Source organism: Malaclemys terrapin, chromosome 7 (genome assembly GCF_027887155.1).
Source record: "Malaclemys terrapin pileata isolate rMalTer1 chromosome 7, rMalTer1.hap1, whole genome shotgun sequence".
In the NCBI taxonomy this organism is placed as follows: Eukaryota; Metazoa; Chordata; order Testudines; family Emydidae; genus Malaclemys; species Malaclemys terrapin.
In genome coordinates this window covers 3,548,777-3,567,342 of record NC_071511.1, presented here as the reverse complement: position 1 = coordinate 3,567,342, position 18,566 = coordinate 3,548,777, and the positions used below count along the sequence as shown (strand labels likewise).

At 41.2% G+C, this 18,566-nt stretch overlaps 1 protein-coding gene across 6 annotated transcripts in view; it reads left to right on the top strand.

The window, feature by feature from the left end:
* FHIT (fragile histidine triad diadenosine triphosphatase) overlaps positions 1-18,566 on the top strand; it is a 1,028,576-nt gene that overhangs the window by 133,162 nt on the left and 876,848 nt on the right. For 5 of the 6 annotated variants that reach the window (XM_054036271.1, XM_054036277.1, XM_054036270.1 and 2 more), the window contains one exon: positions 7,186-7,255. The exons of the other annotated variant lie outside the window; for it this stretch is intronic. The gene's annotated coding sequence lies outside the window, so the exon portion shown is untranslated. The remainder of the gene's footprint in view (positions 1-7,185; positions 7,256-18,566) is intronic. 6 annotated transcript variants of the gene reach the window in all.

Sequence of the window (18,566 nt, the reverse complement as noted above, 5' to 3'; positions counted from 1 at the left end):
GAGGTCGATTTTGCCGCCGTCTCTACAGCGGGGTAAGTCGGCTATTCGCGTAGCTGAATTTGCGAATCTTAAATCGACCCCCCGCCCCCGTAGTGAAGACCTGCCTTCAGTTATAGCTGCCACTCTTTGTAGTAGATTCCCCCCTTGGTACAGTTTTATAGGCCAGACACAGACTTGTCTGTCAAGGCAGGCCTTAGTTCTGCGCCTCCTGGAGAACTGTCCAACGCCCAAGCCCAAGCAGGTGATTCTAATCCATATCTACAGACCCTTATGTGGGAAATAAACTTTATAAATATTTTGGGTTTTTGGAATTTAGTTTGTTTTTATTTGGCTTGGGTCAACTATTTTTTAATATTAATGTCCTTTCATATTATCATATTTTGGGACTGCTTTTCAGGATCTTCCATGACCTCAGAATGGGATGCTAAGGTGGTGACAAAGAAGTAGATTCAGGGGAAGAGAGAGTCAAATTTGCTCCTTTGCCCCGCATTCTTTCACTGAAAGCTGATCTGTACTTACTCTGTCCCCAAAGTGCCCATTCCTCAGTGACCTACAAACCATTATATTCTCAAAGCTACTTTATTAATTCCCTTGAGAGAATTAAACTACAGTGAAAGTATTTACTGGTTTGGTGGCTTCACATATGTTGCTTCTTTAATACAAAGGTTCAGGAATAAAGAATTGCTTGTTCTTTCTGTGTAGAGTAAAAAAAAGCTTGTGCATCTTTATACCACTCAATGAATTTGAAAAGTTGTAGGCCAAAGCCTACGTTAAGCACCGTTGCTGCTTGTAACTGTAAGCATCCCAACCATTGATAACAAATGTATTTTGTGTTGAGTGATGATTGTAGAAATCAAAAGGAAGTATGAATTAAGTAGATATGAAATAATGAAAACTGAATAAATATGCGTTTTGTAAGAGAAAGCGTGCGTGGCCCTCCTTCCTTGTCAATATCTGAGGAAGACCCTGCCTCCTCACGGTCACGCTCTTGTCATTGCGCTCAATCAGGTGAAAATTAGCTGTCTTTAAAGCTGAGGCCACCCAAGCTGGACCGAGCAGTAATGAGTCTATAAGCCCAGGCTCTCAGGCAGGGCAGGGCACCAAACAGTTACAGGGCTCTGGCCTGCAGTCAGGTCAGAACAAGAAAGTGTTGGGCATCCTGGCTCTGATGGATGGCTGACAAACGCAGGCCTCTTGGCCTAGAGGTACGGTGGCAGGGGGTAGGTAGACCTGGGCCCACCCTACTCCATTGGGTCCCAGACCAGGGTCCTAGCAGTGGCGGACTGTTTTGCCACTGGGTCAGTGGGGATCCGCCCGCAACACGATGACATAGAATCAGGCCAAGACCCAACCAGACCATAGTCTAGTTTCCCTGGGCTACTTCCTATGTCCCCTTTGCGGGTACTGCTGTTCTGCGGGTGTCCTCTGTCTCCCTGGGGTAGGTTGTCAGTGGTAGTTCCAGCAGCTCCTTGACGTCTTGGTCGACTGGCAGCTCTGGCAAGTCCTAGGTATGGCTGGGGTCCTCTTTGGGCTCCAGCAGCAAGCAGGATGCGTCTGTCTCCCCTAGTGGCTCCAGCCTAACTGAGCTCCAGGGCCCACCTTTTATACTTCCGCTTCTTGTCCCGTCCCTCAGCTTCAGCAGGACGGGCGTGGCCTTCCTGGCTCTGCAAACCAAGGGGTGGGTTGTGGTCCCTCCTTGTCAATATCTGAGGGATACTACGCCTCGCCCCTAGAGTAAGCTTTACAGAAGATTAAGTTGTGGTTGACAAATATACTCTGCCCCGGCAGTAGACTATGACATGTCTTCCTTTCCTAACCCCATACCAATGTTGGATAACAAGAACATATCTACTTAATAATTTCTCTACAAATTTCCAGTAATCCGTTGTTAATGCTTGTATTCATGTAACTATAACTAAAGATGACAGATGTAAAAACTGTTGCATTCCCATCCCAATGAAGCAGTGAGGTGTGAAAAATGGTTGGGAACTGCAAAATATAGCCTTTTGCTAAATCTAATGACAGTGCCTAACTTTGTGATGAAAACACATTATTGTGAATGTCAGTGCACAGGGAATTGTTGAGACAGACTGCAATGATGATTGCTAAAGAAATATCAAAAGCAATAAAACATAGAACAACAATCTTCCATTGGTTTAGTTATAATTCATACAGGTTATCACTTTTGCTGTGTCATTTCACACAGGGCCTCGCATTTAATATGACAGGTGATTGTTTAAAAAGAATTCATGGGAAAAAGCCTTCAGATATTAATATATTAAATACTTAGCACGGATGCTGAAATATTTTGCATGCTTAAAAGATAAAGTTAAATACTGTGTTAAGATAAAATTCAAAACTGAGGCAACAAGTAAATTAGTTAAACCTGTTAAAGAGCAGCTTGTGGAGTTTAGCATGAGAATCCAGTTAGCATTCAGGACAAAAGTAAAAATAGTCCATTCTTGAACTCTGTTATTATATTTTGCATAGTGAAGATAATGGATAGAAATACTCTTTCTATTCAGAGGAAAACTTTGGTCTTGTTATATGTAGATTGCTTTTACTGATGGCCCACACAAACTGGAGGAGCCGCTTTCTGTTGACTGTTAAGTGAAATGTTCACTCTGAAGAAAGTCTTGTGTAGTTTCTTCAAATCTGTTGCTGTATTTCCATTTAAGATAATTTTTTAAAAATGATTTATTGTTCATCTAATAATAGAATATAATACTTCCTCTGGCACCATTGAAGTTTTTTCATGGCAAATCACTGAACTTAAAAGGCTTCTCTTAAAAATCGTGGAACTGTTTTAATTTCATTCATCTAAATTATATATTTTTTCTAATAAACTTCAAATTAAGGCTGCTAGGCAGGATGAGATCCGTGATGGGAACAGCGTGGAACTGCACTGCCTGAGTCATGGTGGAAGGAAGCATTTTACCTGCATAGGACAGCCTTATCTCCACTTGTTCTGTTGTCTTATCAGTGCCTCTTTCCCGCATCTTACACAGGGGGCAGTCTGTGTTTCCCAACTGGAGCAGACACACAGTGTGCAGGGCAGTGGGGGAGGGGCAAGGCTAAGGACACCCTGCTCTCATAGGGCATAGCCTCGTGAGTGGGTATGCTGTGATGATGCACCTGCACAGACACGGTCACAATTTGCCCCTTTGCCATGTCTGTATTTTTCAGTAAAAGGAATTATTATTATTCACTATGTTGCTCTCAGCTTTTGTCACAAGTGGCCAGTAAATCTGCTTGCCCATAAATTGTTTCTGAGGCTCTCACCCTGCAATTGCTGATCTTTATTATCTTTCTGTCCTTACCTGTGTGGCTCTCCTATGGACCTAAGCAGCAGTTCTGTGAATGTAGGGAGAGCACAACCGTGGATCAAATCTGCTATTTAAAACCAAAAGGAATATACTGTTTATTGTTCACATGATAAAAATCCTTATACCTTTCACTACAGCTGAACTGTAGCTGAATTTTAAAGCTTGACCAATTGAACAGTCTTTACTTTGTGTTTTTCGTAAGGAAGACTGTCTCTCCTGCCATTTGGAAAGCCCCTACCATGAGTGAGCTAATTAACATAATACCGATTAAAAAAACCCTCTGAATTAATCATCTGCTAGCTCTGTTTTATAAACTCAAATTCTTATTTAAATAAACAGACACAAAACATTTTAAGATGTTAGTTTTCAAATTCTTAAAATGTAACTGTACCACTGCCCTTTTCCCCCTACTATCGCTTACTTTATTTTTTCTTTGATGGATTTATACTAGTTATTTTCTATTGCTGATATTTTGTGATTTTTTTTTTATGGAAGGTGGCTTTAAAAGAAAAAACAAAACAAAACAACCTCTACCAAAATGCTGCTGAGCAGACCAAATTTTATCCCCTCTTTTTTCTTTAAAAGTCTGAAAATAGTAGTTCTATGTGTTTCACATATGGCAATCCAGACAGTTGGCAGGAGGAGTGGGGATGGGAGCTTATACCATTCTGCACCTGCTGGGAGACAAAGATTTCCAATGAGAATCTTAAGGATCCCACACCTCATGAGTTCTTTCTCTACCTTGAGTGAATGAGCTAGCCAGCTCCCTTGACTGTCTAGTAACAAAAAAGGAAGAAACAAAGGAAGAAGGAGAATTTGTGTAATGGGATTTGATTTAGATAGATAATTTTTTTACGGCATTGAATGACTATTACACAGCTCATACTTAATGCCCAAAGCATATCTACACATTGCAAAGATGGGATTTCTTGAAGGTATCGCTTTTATTTGGCATTTGCTATAGTAATGAAATTGGACAGATGCCTTGAAAGCATGGGGACCAGTAGTTTTTCTATACTCTACAATATTCTCTCTATTTTTTGGCACAACATAGAATATTTTGCTTAATTTCTGCATCCCATGCTTCTTTAAGATGTGTTTAGAAATGTTTTCAATTACTGTATGTTGATGTATTTCCTTCTGTAACCTTAATTATGAATAGTTTGGTAAAATAGTCTTTCCACTTTTAAATAAAAGATTAATAAAAAAGAAGTAACAGTAGTTAAATATTCACATAGTCTGTATGCACAACCTAAGTGCAGCCAGTTATTCAGATGAAGCATCTAATAATGGAATATCTAAGTAAAGCTGTCAGATTTTTCAAAACCGGAACTGGCTTAGCTAACATTCTGAGATATTACAATGTTCTAATATTAGAATAGTGTAGGTAACAGTAGGGACTAGATGCACAAAGGCACTGAGGTGTTGCAATGCTGACCATTATAGTGCCTTACTTTTAGGTGTCTTGCCATCCAGTGGAATTCACAGCCCCAAGATAGGTGCCTAGGCTCCCTAAAGTGCATGAAAGAGTTAGGTGACTAAGGCCATGTCTACTCTTGTTGGGGATCCACGCTGCTGCGATCGATGCAGCAGGGGTTGATCTAGCGGGTCTAGTGAAGACCTGCTAAATTGACCTCAGAGCGCTCTTTGATCGACTCCGGTACTCCACCAGAAGGAGAAGATTAAGGTAAGTCGACGGGAGAGCGCCTCCCATTGACATAGCACAGTGTAGACACCACAGTAAGTTGACCTAAGCTATGTCGACTCCAGCTATGTGAATAGTAGTGTAACGTAGGTCGATTTACTGCAGTAGTGTAGACAAGGCCTAAGAATGGGGTCCACAAAAGGCAGTGAGCTGATCAAGGAGCTGTCTAAGGCCTGGTCCACACTAAGCCCCCAGTTCGAACTAAGATATGTAACTTCAGCTATGTGAATAACATAGCTGAAGTCAAAGTATCTTAGTTCGAACTTAAAGGTACTTACCGCGGGTCCACACGCAGCAGGCAGGCTCCCCCGTCAACTCCGCCTACTCCTCTCGCGGAGCAGGATTACCGGCATCGACAGCAAGCGCTTCCGGGATCGATTTATCGCGTCTAGACAAGATGAGATAAATTGATCCCAGAAGATCGATTGCTTGCCGCCGAACCAGCGGGTAAGTATAGACGTACCCTAAGGTAGTGAGTAGGAAGTACTGAGCAGAGGGGCATGGCCTAAGCCTTGCTCCTCTCAGGGAGCCAGGCACTTAACTCTGCTTGAGAGTCTCAGCTGTGAACCCTCTCCTGGACTTGGGTGCCTAAACTGTTTTTTTGCAAGAAATGGCTGGGGGCGGAGAAGAGGCACTCTTTTAACGTTTAGGCCACTGATTAGAGCACTCACCTGGGATGTGGGAGACAAGTGTTCAGCTACCCCCACCCCCTCCCCAGCCTGATCTTGAGAAGGGTTTGGAAGCTTTGAATTTGGGTTTTCCATCTCTCCGGGGGTTCCCTAAGCACTGGTTCTGGGATATTCTGGTGTAGATCTTTCTTGGGGCTTGTCTACATGGCTAGTTAGTGCATGGTAAGCCAGGATGTGCGTGTGAAGTAGGGTGACCACATTCATAGATTCATAGATTCTAGGACTGGAAGGGACCTCAAGAGATCATCGAGTCCAGTCCCCTGCCCTCATGGCCAGACCAAATACTGTCTATACCATCCCTGATAGACATTTATCTAACCTACTCTTAAATATCTCCAGAGATGGAGATTCCACAACCTCCCTAGGCAATTTATTCCAGTGTTTAACCACCCTGACAGTTAGGAACTTTTTCCTAATGTCGAACCTAAACCTCCCTTGCTGCAGTTTAAGCCCATTGCCAAGACTGAGGAGGGATGCAGCAAGCCAATGGCAGGCCGGGGGATGAGGAAGGCTGTGGTGGGAGGGCCGAGCGGGGAAAGGAAAGGACCTGGGGCATAGTGGGGGCAGAGCCTGGGAGGAGCGGGGGTGGACTGTGGGCGGGGCTGATGGCACCCCAATGTGTCCCGATATTTTAGTGTGATGATCTGGTCGCCCTAATGTGAAGTGTGCTAACCTCCTGCATACTAACTGTCTGTGTGGACCTGCTGCTGCACACTAGTGTGCATTGATGAACTCTCAATGGGCTAAAGATGATAAGGTGGGTGGCTGCTGCTGCTTCCTCTTGTTTCTGCCTCCCTCCCCTCCTGGCTGTGTCGTGTGAGTGTAGGTGTAGATATGCTCAGAGAACGCCTACTGGCTCAGGCAAGATTGTCAGGAAAACACCTACTTTAAGGGTCCTGCTGGCTCTTGGGCATGTGATAATTGCCCAGGCATTTAGATGAGGCAGCTGTGTAAATGCCCGGAGGCTGAAACATGGACGCATAGGAAAGTGTAACAATGGAGATTTAGGCATCAAGGGATTTTAGGTGCCTGTAAGGTAACGGTTAGGTGGTAGCTGAGCAGGGGTTTGGAGGATCTCAGTGGCACCTAAATGTTGGATGTAGGTGCCTACCTGCCATTTTAAGTGCCTAAGGCCTTCTGTGGATCTACCCTTTAGTGAAGAGAGTCGCGATTCTTAAGTCCATTTTATAATATGATGTGTGAAAGCCTGGCTCTTCTGGAGTAAAGGGCAAAACTCTCATTGAATTCAGTGAGTCTAGGATTTCACCCAAACGATTGAACCTCTCATATTACAGAATAAATTTTAGTACCTGTATGTATAAGATATAGCAACAAGTTGGTGATCTCCAGACAAAGTTATTGATTTCATGCAGGCTTTTTTTTTTAAAAAAATGTGTTATAGAGCTTGAATTAAGTTTACATAATGAAAGTCTCCTGGAAGTCTAACCACCTCCCTATTTTCCAGGTTACGTTTGGCCTCAAGTGACTTCACTAGCTGTGTAAGCGGTGTCAGGTTGGGTTACGCCTTTTAGCAGGTAAGCTCATATTAATTGCTTTTGTGTGTCTTTAGACTGTGTCTTTCTAGGGAAGGGATTGTGCTTTCTTTTCTATTTGGAAATTACTTATCACACTTTGGGCACTATGGGAAATTAGTAATAATACCAATGATAATTTTCAGGAATAGTTAAGAGTAAATCCCCACACAGGACTGTTTCAGAAATCTTCCCAAATGCGGTTACTGTCTGAGATAGGAATAGCCTGAGAAAATAAATCACTTTTGTTTTAATAGTTTACAAAGTAAACAAAGATTCTTTGTGTAACCAAGTTTACACTCTGAAGTTTCCACTGATAATGACTAAGTCCAGGTCAAACATTTGGATACAGGGGCCTAATCAGAAGTTAGTATACTTTCAGTCTTTGCCCTGATGTCTGCTTAATTAGTTTACCAGAGAGAAAGGAATCGATATAGGAACGTGCTTATGTACAGGGAATAATTTATTATTTAATCTATTTATAAGGAGCTTATTGTGAGATAGCTCAGTACCTTAGCGTAGGGGCTGCATACAAAAAAATTAAAATCTTCTAAAGAAAAGCCAAATACACTACAGAGTGAGCCAGCATGAAAAACTCCCCACTTCGAAACAGTTCAATTCCTCAAGTCTTGGGTCTGTCGTTGTTCCCTTCTCTATCCACCTCCTTTGTTCTGACACAGCATTTTTTCTGCCCTTCTCCCTCACCTCCCCATGTTCTCTTTGAAGCTCTCCTCTTCTTTCTTCTTTCAGTCTCTCCTTCAGGACCTCCAAAATCATCTCGGTTGCTCGTATGTGCACTCATACCATAAAGCCATTAACATCTCCCCCTGTAACCTTTCTCCTCCCCGCGGAATCTCACTGCTCCCGTCCATTCATTGATCACTCCCGTCACCCCAACTCTCCACTCAGCCTCAGTTGCCAAGTTTTGAAAAGCTCCAGGTACGCTGCCCCTTTGCAAGAGGTGTGAGTGAAGCAAGGGAGCAGCTGCTAGCGTTCTTCCTCCTTCATGGAGAAACTGTGACGTATGCCTCCTCCCCAGTTCCTTTCTTTCCCAGTTGTGGTTCCCACTTCCCTTTCGCGCACTAACTCCCTTCTTCTCTGCTGGGCTCCCCCATCCCCACCATTTCACTCCCCCAGCTCTGGCCCTTTATCATGGCAGCAGGGCTCATGCTACTTTCTGTCTTTCCTCTCGGTAGGGCAGCAGGGAGCAGTGACAAATAACCCTAAGAGAAACCGTGGCTCTACAGCAGCCTCCATTGCCTGGAGGAGGAAATCCACATGAAACATTGAGCCTTGCCTGCTGCCCCATTTTCCTCTCCTCCCCCCTCACCAGGATATATGACATTCCAGCAGAGATGCAGGCAGGTGTGATGTGGGAATTCAAATGTGTGAGCATGCCAGCCAAGGCACGCCACTTGTCAGTCCCATTCACCCCCTCCCCATTCACTCAGGGCTTCTCTACACAAACAGTCAATGCAGGGCAAGTTGGGGTGTAAATCTACCTCTGACTAGCCTCCCACTTGCTATATGTCCGTGTGGCCCCTGCTGGTGCACACCAAAAGTTCCTTAGGGCACTTTGATCTCCCCACTTTGAAAAGGAAGTAGATCAAAGCTCCCTAGGGAATTTCTAGTGTGCAGCAGTAGGACAGTGCATAACACGCTAGTGCGAGGTAGGTTTGTACCCCAGCTTGCTGTGCACTGGCTTCATATACACAAGCTCTCAGTCATACGATCCATTCACTCACCTCCCAGGAAGTTACCCCCATAGACGGAAGAGGGGAGTTTCATGGCCCTCCTGCTGTCCACCTTGGTAAGTGTTTGAAGGAAATAGTTGAATTCAGATTTGCATGTAAAGCACTTTCTTGTTAGCTGATTAAAGAGAGATGGAAAAGCGGGAGAAAAACAGCCTTAGTGAGATACAACAAAAAACAAACAAACTGATGCAAGATAAATAATAGAAGAAGACAAACTCTTCACAATTCAGATCTTTTGTATGTTCTCCCATTGGTTAGATTGTCTGTCTGCGGTTTACGAACTAAGATGACTTTTTTGAAAAGTGTAAACATTCATAACTGAGCCTTGCACCGTACTTTGTTCTGTCATTTTGAATTTGTGTCCCTCTTCTCAGTTCAGTAAGCCCTTTCAAGTGATATCAAACATGACTACAGCACTGGGAAATATTACAAGCGTATTTAAATTGTAAGATGGTTCAATTTTTCATTTTAAAGTTTTACTGTTGGCTGAGAACATATGTCTACTTGTACACAGAACCTTGAGTATAATGTTGACAATTATCGAGCATTATATTAAGGTTACAGTAAGTATCTTTGACCTTCAGTCCAGACCGTCAAAATGCTGCTGGCAAAGTCATCTCTCTTTACTGTTGCTTTGATCATGTAGCGTCCTCCTCCTTTAAATCACTTCACTGGTTCTGCTTTACTGGTTTATTGCTTTATGCAACAAGGTCAAACTTCTTGTCCTTGCATTTAAGGCTCCTCTGTATATACTGCAGTGCCTGCCTACATCTCTGCTCTGGTAAGCTTTCATGTGCCTCAACCCTGCCCTCTCTGCTCAGGGTGGGGCTGACTGTTGAAGTTTTGATCCAAAGGAAAATATGTGGAAAGTGTGGAAAGTATTTGTTTAGAAAATAAAATCTTAAGCTTCAAGTCCTGAGTATGTCAGAATATTGTGTAGAATGAGCTGTACAAAAAGTTGTTTCCTTTCCCCACGGTGCTACACTGGCGTTAAAATAAAGGGAATTGTCCCCAGCCTGTGCTAACGAGAGAGGTTAGCTCCACCTCTTTTCTCCTGGGTTTGGGTAAGCAGTGCTCACTGTTCTCTCTAGTTAATTCTGTGAGGCTCCCCCTGCTGTTTCCTTCCACTTTAATCACTGGGGCTACACGATAAATTAGACTAAAAAGGAGTAAAGATTGACAACAGAACAGCTACAAGATGAGATGATAGGCTTTACTGGATGCTTTAGCAGGCTTCGCATTCTCCGAAAGTACAGTCAATAAACTGAAACTAACTAAAATAAGGGTCTAAATACTCATTCTTGACTTGGGTCACATCCTTTCAACAGGATTTGGTTTTCTAATGCCTGGGAAGGATTTTTGTCAAGAAACTTATTACATAGACAAATTTAACTCAACTTTAGCAAGTGCAGGCACTCTTCTGCTTTCTGTTGGGAATAACTTTCTCCACAATATAGAACCATAGAATCACAGAATATCAGGGTTGGAAGGGACCTCAGGAGGTCATCTAGTCCAATCCCCTGCTCAAAGCAGGACCAATCCCCAACTAAATCATCCCAGCCAGGGCTTTGTCAAGCTTGACCTTAAAAACCTCTAAGGAAGGAGATTCCACCGCCTCCCTTCCACCGCAGCCCCTTCCCTTCTGGTGGCAGGGAGGAATGAAAGGGATTGATATCACTTTTGCTGTTTGCATTCTTGGGAAATGATCTGACATTTCAGAGATGGGAGTCAGTATAAGAACCTGAATAAAGAGAGAGAAAAGAGTTACAGATTTGAGAAGTTTGGAGGCAAAGGGAAGGAAGGAAGATAGGTTCTTCGTTAGCTGAGCTGGTAGGATCATGGAAGAGAGTTTCTGAGGGCAGGTTTTTTAGCAAAGGGTGAGGAGCCAGATGAAAGGAAGTGGCTGAGGAAAGGGGTGGGGGCAGAGGGGACAGTTGTGGGAACAAAGGAGGACAAAGTGACAAGGGGAAGTTGGGTTAAAGGAGTAGAGTCATAGACATACGCCTGAAAACTGGAGCTGTGATGGAGAATGGGAGAGTGCAGGGATGGGATTTATACTCACATATTTCTGACATGTGATTTGCACTAGCATTTGCCATCCTTGAATCTGGCACTGATGTGCAAACTTTCAAATAAGAAAAACAATAACAACAAAACCTAGAGTCTGTGAGAAGCCACTTCCATACATAATAAAGACTAGTGCAGTGCCTTTGCCCCAGAGTGTGAGTTAAATTTTCCCAGTGGGATTTCTATTGGCACAATGAATGACTACAGCAAAACCATCGACAGTAAGAGTCAGAATGGCCCTCTGTTAAAAGGATGGCAGGCAGTTTTAAAGCATCCATCATTTTTTTCCTCTGTCTGACATTCGTGGTGTGCAGTGTACAACATGTGCTTTTAGGCAATATAATTCATTGGCAAAGTTCTATTTTAGGGTGTGCATAAGGAGTAGGATGATATCACACAGATACACCTACTGTGGGCAATGAATGGTGAAAAACATGCTGTAGGCTTTTCATAATGCAAAAGAAGAGCATTTTGGACAAATTATTTATTAGGTTTTTTGGATAGAAATGCTTAGTTTTGGAAGCCTAGCTTCATTTATAATGTTAACACTATTTTGCAATATTATTTTGTATGCTTCTTGCTTAAATTATGATTAGAGGGGTTTAGTTCTCAGTTAAAAGACATTCATAATGAAGCCTGCTCAGCATAATAGTGGGAGAGCTAAAATAGAACTCCTTGGCTCTGATACAGAATAACAAAATGTGAGTTTGTTTAGTTTAAGCTGTAATAACTGCTATTTTAAATGCAGTATTACACAGAGATATGTACTTACAGACTAAAGCAAATTAATTATGTATGGACTATTACCACTTCCTGAAAATTGTTATTGAATTGTTTGGTAATATTACCATAGTGTATTCCAGAGGAATAGGTTACATGCCTATGTTGCTGTTCAGTGGTAATCTGCAAACAATCACGATTGCTCTTGTGTACATAGTGCGTTTTAGGCAGAACTATAGATGGGTGTCAGTTAAGGGCCCATATGTGCTGTTATTTAAATAACTATTGTCAAAGGCACTAAATATTTGCTTGGTGTAAGTATACTTGGTGTTATTCTTCAAGCAAGGTTTTAAACACCATTTCCTGCCATTATGAGTTTTGTGGTTTGTGATTCTTTTTATGATATTCTGTCAAGAAAACAAAATAAATGCAACTACCATATTGTATTTTGCTTCGTGTGAGCCTGTCCCTTGCTGTATACCTGGCAGCTCTGTGTGTCTGTTACATCTTGACTCCCTGTAATGCTTATAAATCGGTTGACCAACCTGTTCAAATACTTTGTAATCTCAGTAATATTTGCTGCTTTACATCTTCAGAGCCCTTTACACACAAAAAAGAACCACAAGCATGTCTATCCTGCTATGCTGGCCAGGTCAGTGGGGCCATGGGGCTGTGACCTAAATCTAACCATCACTGTCCACTTTTAAATAGCTGATGCCTCTATAGGTGCCATCGGGGCCAGTCCCTGTACCCCTCTGGGAATTATGCTTGTCTCTTGAAAATAATCAGCCATTGCCAAGTATAGGGGGAGTAGGTCTCCCCTCTGAGCTGATGGAGCAAAATGTGGGGACATTTAGCTCTTCCTGGGGGGTGGAGCTACAGGAGTGCTGAGATATGTAGGTAAAATATGTTCTTGTTGGTCCTGGATACAGACCTGCAGCAATAAGAGGTGCCTGCATACATTTTACCAACTGAAGAGCAGAATGAAGCTCTTAGAATATAACTGTAGTTGTATTGATCTCACCCAAGATGAAGAAGAAGGAGAAGAAACAGGATGTTTGGACAAGATGTGGGAGATGTTTCCATGTACAAAGGGGCAAAGTGAATGGAAGGTGCAGGAGATAAATGGGATTGTGTGGAGAAGTAGTGATTGGATGGAAGCATGCAAAGCAAGGGAAAATTAGAATAGGGATGTGAATTGGAGAAAGGTTGTGAGCCATACTTTTCTCTCCCACTAGTGTAAATTGGGCTGCCTGCTTCACTTTGATGGAGTTTCTCCTGGTTAACAATGGTATATCTGAGAACTGAGTTAGACCTTGTTTGTTTTAAGGGTCACATGTATAAACTTATGGCAAATTACATTTTAAAATAAACAGATGGCAATTATTTAATATTTCTAATTAAATCCTATTTAAAGGCTTTCATTACAAATTATTTAATTTATATTGATATAGGAGCATGCTCTAACAATAACTAATACATATTACTATTTAAGTAGTGGTGTTTTTTTCTTACACATTGAAGGAAAAGCCACCCATCCATTGATCTGGGCACTTCCACAGTAATTAAAAATGCAAAATATATTGTAACACACAGTTTCCAATGATATGAGAATGCCTTGCAGTAGCAGAATATAGATTATATCTGTGGAATTACCTGGGCTTTCACCTGTGGTATTTGTTAATCAGCCTTTCTGTATGGAATTATATTTTAAGCACTATGGCCACATTTATTGTGAGTTCAGTCTCTAATGTGGGATTTGAATTTATAATCCATAGTACCTGTTGAGAGTACGCTATGACTGATCAATAGAGACATACAAGCCCCCGTCTAAAGCCAATATTGTTTGGTTGTTTCATGTTTTAATGATGCTGTTGTGTTCTGATCACAGCTCTCACTCTGTTAACTATGACAATTCATGAAATTATAGTTAACGGAATAACAGTGTTAGAATTTTGCTAATAGCACTGAAGTAATTCAGGTTGATCTGGAATTTCCATTAAAAAGGCCTGATTTTGGAGGATTAATATCTCCGCTCTTTCATAGTACATTTGGTCTGAAATTTGTTTGACAAGATCTCATCCTAAATGGGAACTTGCTTTCAAAAATGGCTTGTCATGTTTTGCAGTAGAAATAAAAAAACATGTAATTTTTACTGTTTCAGCCACTTTTTCTGGGAAGCTTTAGATAAGCCGAGGCTTTGGTAAGGAAATGAAATGTGGACTAATTTACTCAGTTTTAGTAATTAAAGAAAAACAACAGCAATAGTCCTAAAATAAAAAAAAAAAGATGATTTATGGCTCTCATAGCTGTAACCCCACTTGGAGTTTGCTAACTCTTGGAACCGTAGATTGAACCTCTAAGGGCTTGTCTACACTTACCGGAGGATTGACACTGCAGCAGTTGATGCGTCGGCAGTCGATTTAGCGGGTCTAGTCGCTCTCCCGTCGACTCCTATACTCCACCTGATCGAGAAAAGTAAGGGGAGTCAATGGGAGAGCATCTCCCGTCGACATCACGTAGTGTGGACCCTGTGGTAAGTAGATCTAAGCTATGTCGATTTGAGTTATGCTATTCATGTAACTCAAATTGCGCAGCTTAAATCGACTTTTCCCTTTAGTGTAGACAAGGCCTAAGGGGCTTTGTCAAAAGGACTACAACTAAGATGGCTGTTGGAGTCCAGAGTTCAGTGGTTTGATTTTTTTTTAAAAACTTCAGCAGCAAACATACACTACATAATTTAATTTAAATTAAATTAAAAAAATTTAATATAGTAGGCCTTAATATAGGTTGCCATAATTTCAACTTTCATTTTAAATATGTTATTTTCTAAAAAGGAAAACATATTTTAAATTAAAAATTCTATTCACATAAAAATCTGATTTTTGATTTGTTTAAAATCATCAATTTTTTTTTAATCCAACCTGATTTTTAGTAAGACTTGTTATTTGTGGTGCAACAAATATTATTCTTCTACTAGGAGCCTCTTAGCAACAAGCTATAAGTCTTACCATATTATTGTATGAGAGTTTAGGATGTTAGAATTTGTTGTTTGGGGTTTTTTGTGTGTGTGTGTGTGATATGAATGGACAACATGGGTCTCTGAATCTTTGGAATTAGCATGTTCATTGTTTAAATTAATGATAACAGAGAAAATTCTGCTCTGTGTAGGATATGCCATGGCTTGAGGAGCCTTGTGTGACCGTTGATATGTATAACCTTACACAACACCTGCTTGTGCTAAGGAAAGGGGAACAGGCCGATAGTAATTGGTTGGTTTTTGATTTAATTCTCATTTGTTGTCTGTGCACTCATGGCTGGTTAGGATTAGGGGCCTTTTACTTCTCTCTTCTGGACAGAATGGACTAAAATGGACAGAATGGACAGACTGTCAGACAGAAGCTTTCTAATGCTATAGAGGTGGGTTTTTAAAAGGAGTATTTTCAGGAGAGATGTCACCTTAATTTCAGTGCTTGAACAACAAGAATCAGGGTACTTGATTATTTATAAGATTTGAAAGAAAAGTATTGTATTTTTCATATGTAGGTATAATGGACTTCTCTCTCCTTTCTGTCCTTATTACTTTTGAACAAATTTGTGACCCTCACTTCTGTGTTACCCATAGTAGTGACAGTCTAGGGCTGGGTATTTGACTGGTCCAAAATAATTGGTCAGTTAACTGGTCAAATAATGTCAAAAGTTGTCAAATATTTTAAGGCACTGATTTATTAGAACTGTGACAGCAGTGATAAAAAAGAGTAAGACTTGATGGTGTCCAGTAGGCTTAAATTTAGATACTTATGGCTAACTACAAAAGAACAAGTTAGTTAACTGAGTTATTTTAACTCAGAAAAATGCAAAACACAATGAACTGGTGTTCTAAGAAATGAAAATTATTACTTTTTAGCAGTGTTATGTTAACAGTTAAATGTGAACGTTATTCAAGACTGAACAGTTCCAACAGAAAGAAAAAGGAAATTAAACAGAAATAAAGCAAATACACAGAAGTTATGAAAGAAAGAAGTCATTTTTAAATGCACTTATCCTATGTAGGCAAAAGGTCAGCTCTCCTAGCAGCTTAATGGCTGTGCATCTTTTCTCTTTGTGTTGGGGAGGAGATTTCATGACTCTGAACCCTCCTCCCTCGCCCGCACTCCTTTCGGAGTTAATTTTTTTATCTTTGTCTAGTCACTTTAGATGGCAAGCTCTCTGGGGGCACTGACCGTGCCTTTTAACTTGCTGAATGTGCTTTGTAAGATGCCCTGTACATCGATGGTTTGGAATACAGATAAAGATAGATAGATATACATACATATTGTATTTGTTCTAGAAGAGTCCAGCCACTCAAAATACTCAGCTGTCAGGTAGTTCAACTTGTTCTCCCTGGGTACAGCACAGAGATTAGGTGTTGTAGACTGGGCATGGGTGAAATTGGTTTTTCTCCACAGCCTTGTCTCTGCCTTATCACACTGGGGGAGATAAGACTGACCTTGATAATTTTAGGATAAGTGAGCTCACTCTGTACTGAGTGGATCCCTCCTTTTCCTAACTTTGTCTTGAAGTGAGATTTATTGGTGGGACTCTAAACCATTGAGAAGGTATTGAAGGCTATACTGCAATGGAGGCTAAGGGGCTCAGGAAACACAATGGAAGTACTGGCATTCATAGATGGCTGGAGTTTTACCCAGAGGACAGAACTAAGGTTGTGTTTGCAGCCTTAACTGAGGCATTTCCTGACCAAGGCCTGGTCTACACTGGGGCGGGGGGGAGGGAGGAGATCGATATAAGTGAAAAACATAGCTGAAGTCGACGTACTTAGATCGACTTACCATGGTGACTTCACGGTGAGTCAACTGCTGCCGCTCCCCCGTCAACTCTGCCTGCACCTCTTGCGGCGGTGGAGTACAGGAGTCGACAGGAGAGCGCTCGGGGATCGATTTATCACGTCTAGACTAGACGCGATAAGTTGACTCCCGCTGGATCGATCGCTGCCCGCCGATCCGGCAGGTAGTGTAGATATACCCTGAGTTCTTAACTGTGCCTCCGTGATATTTTCTTAACACAAAGAGCTTCAGTAAGAGCTTTGCTAAAACCCTGCACAAAACACATTGCTCATGTATGTAATTTTTAAAGGGCCTAAATAAATGTGCATCAGAACTATCAAAGGCACTTTCCTTATAACAGGGCTGTTGTCCAGGCCCACTCTAAATTTCTAATCCCTTCTGTTTGTTGCTGTAGGGATGTTCAAATAACGACACACTTTTTTTAAAATATAATCAGCAAATTGTATTTTTTTCACTGTCCCTTTAACAAAAAATGGCTGATCTATTTTTTCTCAGACTTTCTTTATAATTGATCACCTTTAGAAGCCTAGAAAATTTCTCACTCAAATTAAAAATTAAAATTTTGAAAAATGCTGAGATGGAATTAGAATATAAACCGTTATACAACCTTAACTGTACCAGTTCCTGCCACTCTTGCTATGATGTAGCATGATGTTCCAACAGAACAGTTCTGTTTTAGGGGTGCCATTTCTCTGTAATGGCACACTGATGAAATACCATTGCACAAGTCAGACCTACTTTACATAAAAATAGCTTTGCAATGCGAATTAGGAACTTTTCACCTTGAAATGCTAAATCTGTTGAACTGGCTTCAAATACATACTGTACATGATTGTACCTATTGTGTGGGAACATAAACAGTGTTAGATTTTCTGAAAAAGGAGTCTCATTTTAACTATTCTTTCTGCTGCTGAAGGCCCAGCACTGTTGACAGCACAAATATAGGCTGGGGTAGAATAGAAAGCATCCATGGAGAGAGGAGGTAGGCGTGATGTCTTTTTCTTAATAGCCTTGGCAATTCTCATTCATTTAAAACTCATTCTCCTTTACTTTCTGATTATCTCTATCATCATTTTCAGGTCTGGTATGTGAATTTATAATTTTGTGTATTGTTCCTATACTTAACATCATTTGTTTTGGTTACACCTATCATATTTAGGCTGTATTGTACATGTGCACTTACATACGAGAAATTGGGTAGAGTATGGTTAAATGGCTGAATTATACTTATTATCTTTAACAAACAAAATAATTACAACATTTGCAGACATTTAGGTGTGTAAACCAAAGCTGTTCCTTTAAACAATAGCTAATCAAACAAATATTGGAAGACTACAAGGTAATTTTTATGAAAATATAAGAGTGGTAGAGAAACAACCTTTGATGTCTCAGTTGCTATGCGAGTCTCATGCAGTACCTTAGGTCACTGAAATAATGCAAAATTGTGTTCTAAACCCAGTGTCTGGTTTCTTTGATCCGTGCAGATTTCAGATACCAGTGATATGGCGCTGTTTGCATTTTGTATTACGTGGTGGTCTGCATCAGCTGTATGTGGGTGGTAGGGCAGTGAGGGTTGTTTCATTTTTTGGAGGGAAGAGGAAATGAATGAGATTTTCTTCATTGTGATGTGAAAATTGGCATTGGCTTTATCTGAAGTCTTTTTAGGGGACAATGCGACTTTGGAAACTGCTTCTCTCCTTGTGCACCATTGCCATGGTTGAGATCCGCTGAAGCACTTTTGTGGATGGTCTCGTTTCCAGAGACCATCTGTGTGTACTTTGTGGAAGGTCCTTAAAACTTGAACTTGGTCCTCCAGGCCTCACATTAGAGCCTGAGTTCGTTAGCTGCCAGGCCATGTTGCCAGGCTCAACTTCTCAGCAAAACTTTGGCCTGTATTGCATCTATACTAAGGCTTCCTTTTTCTGTATT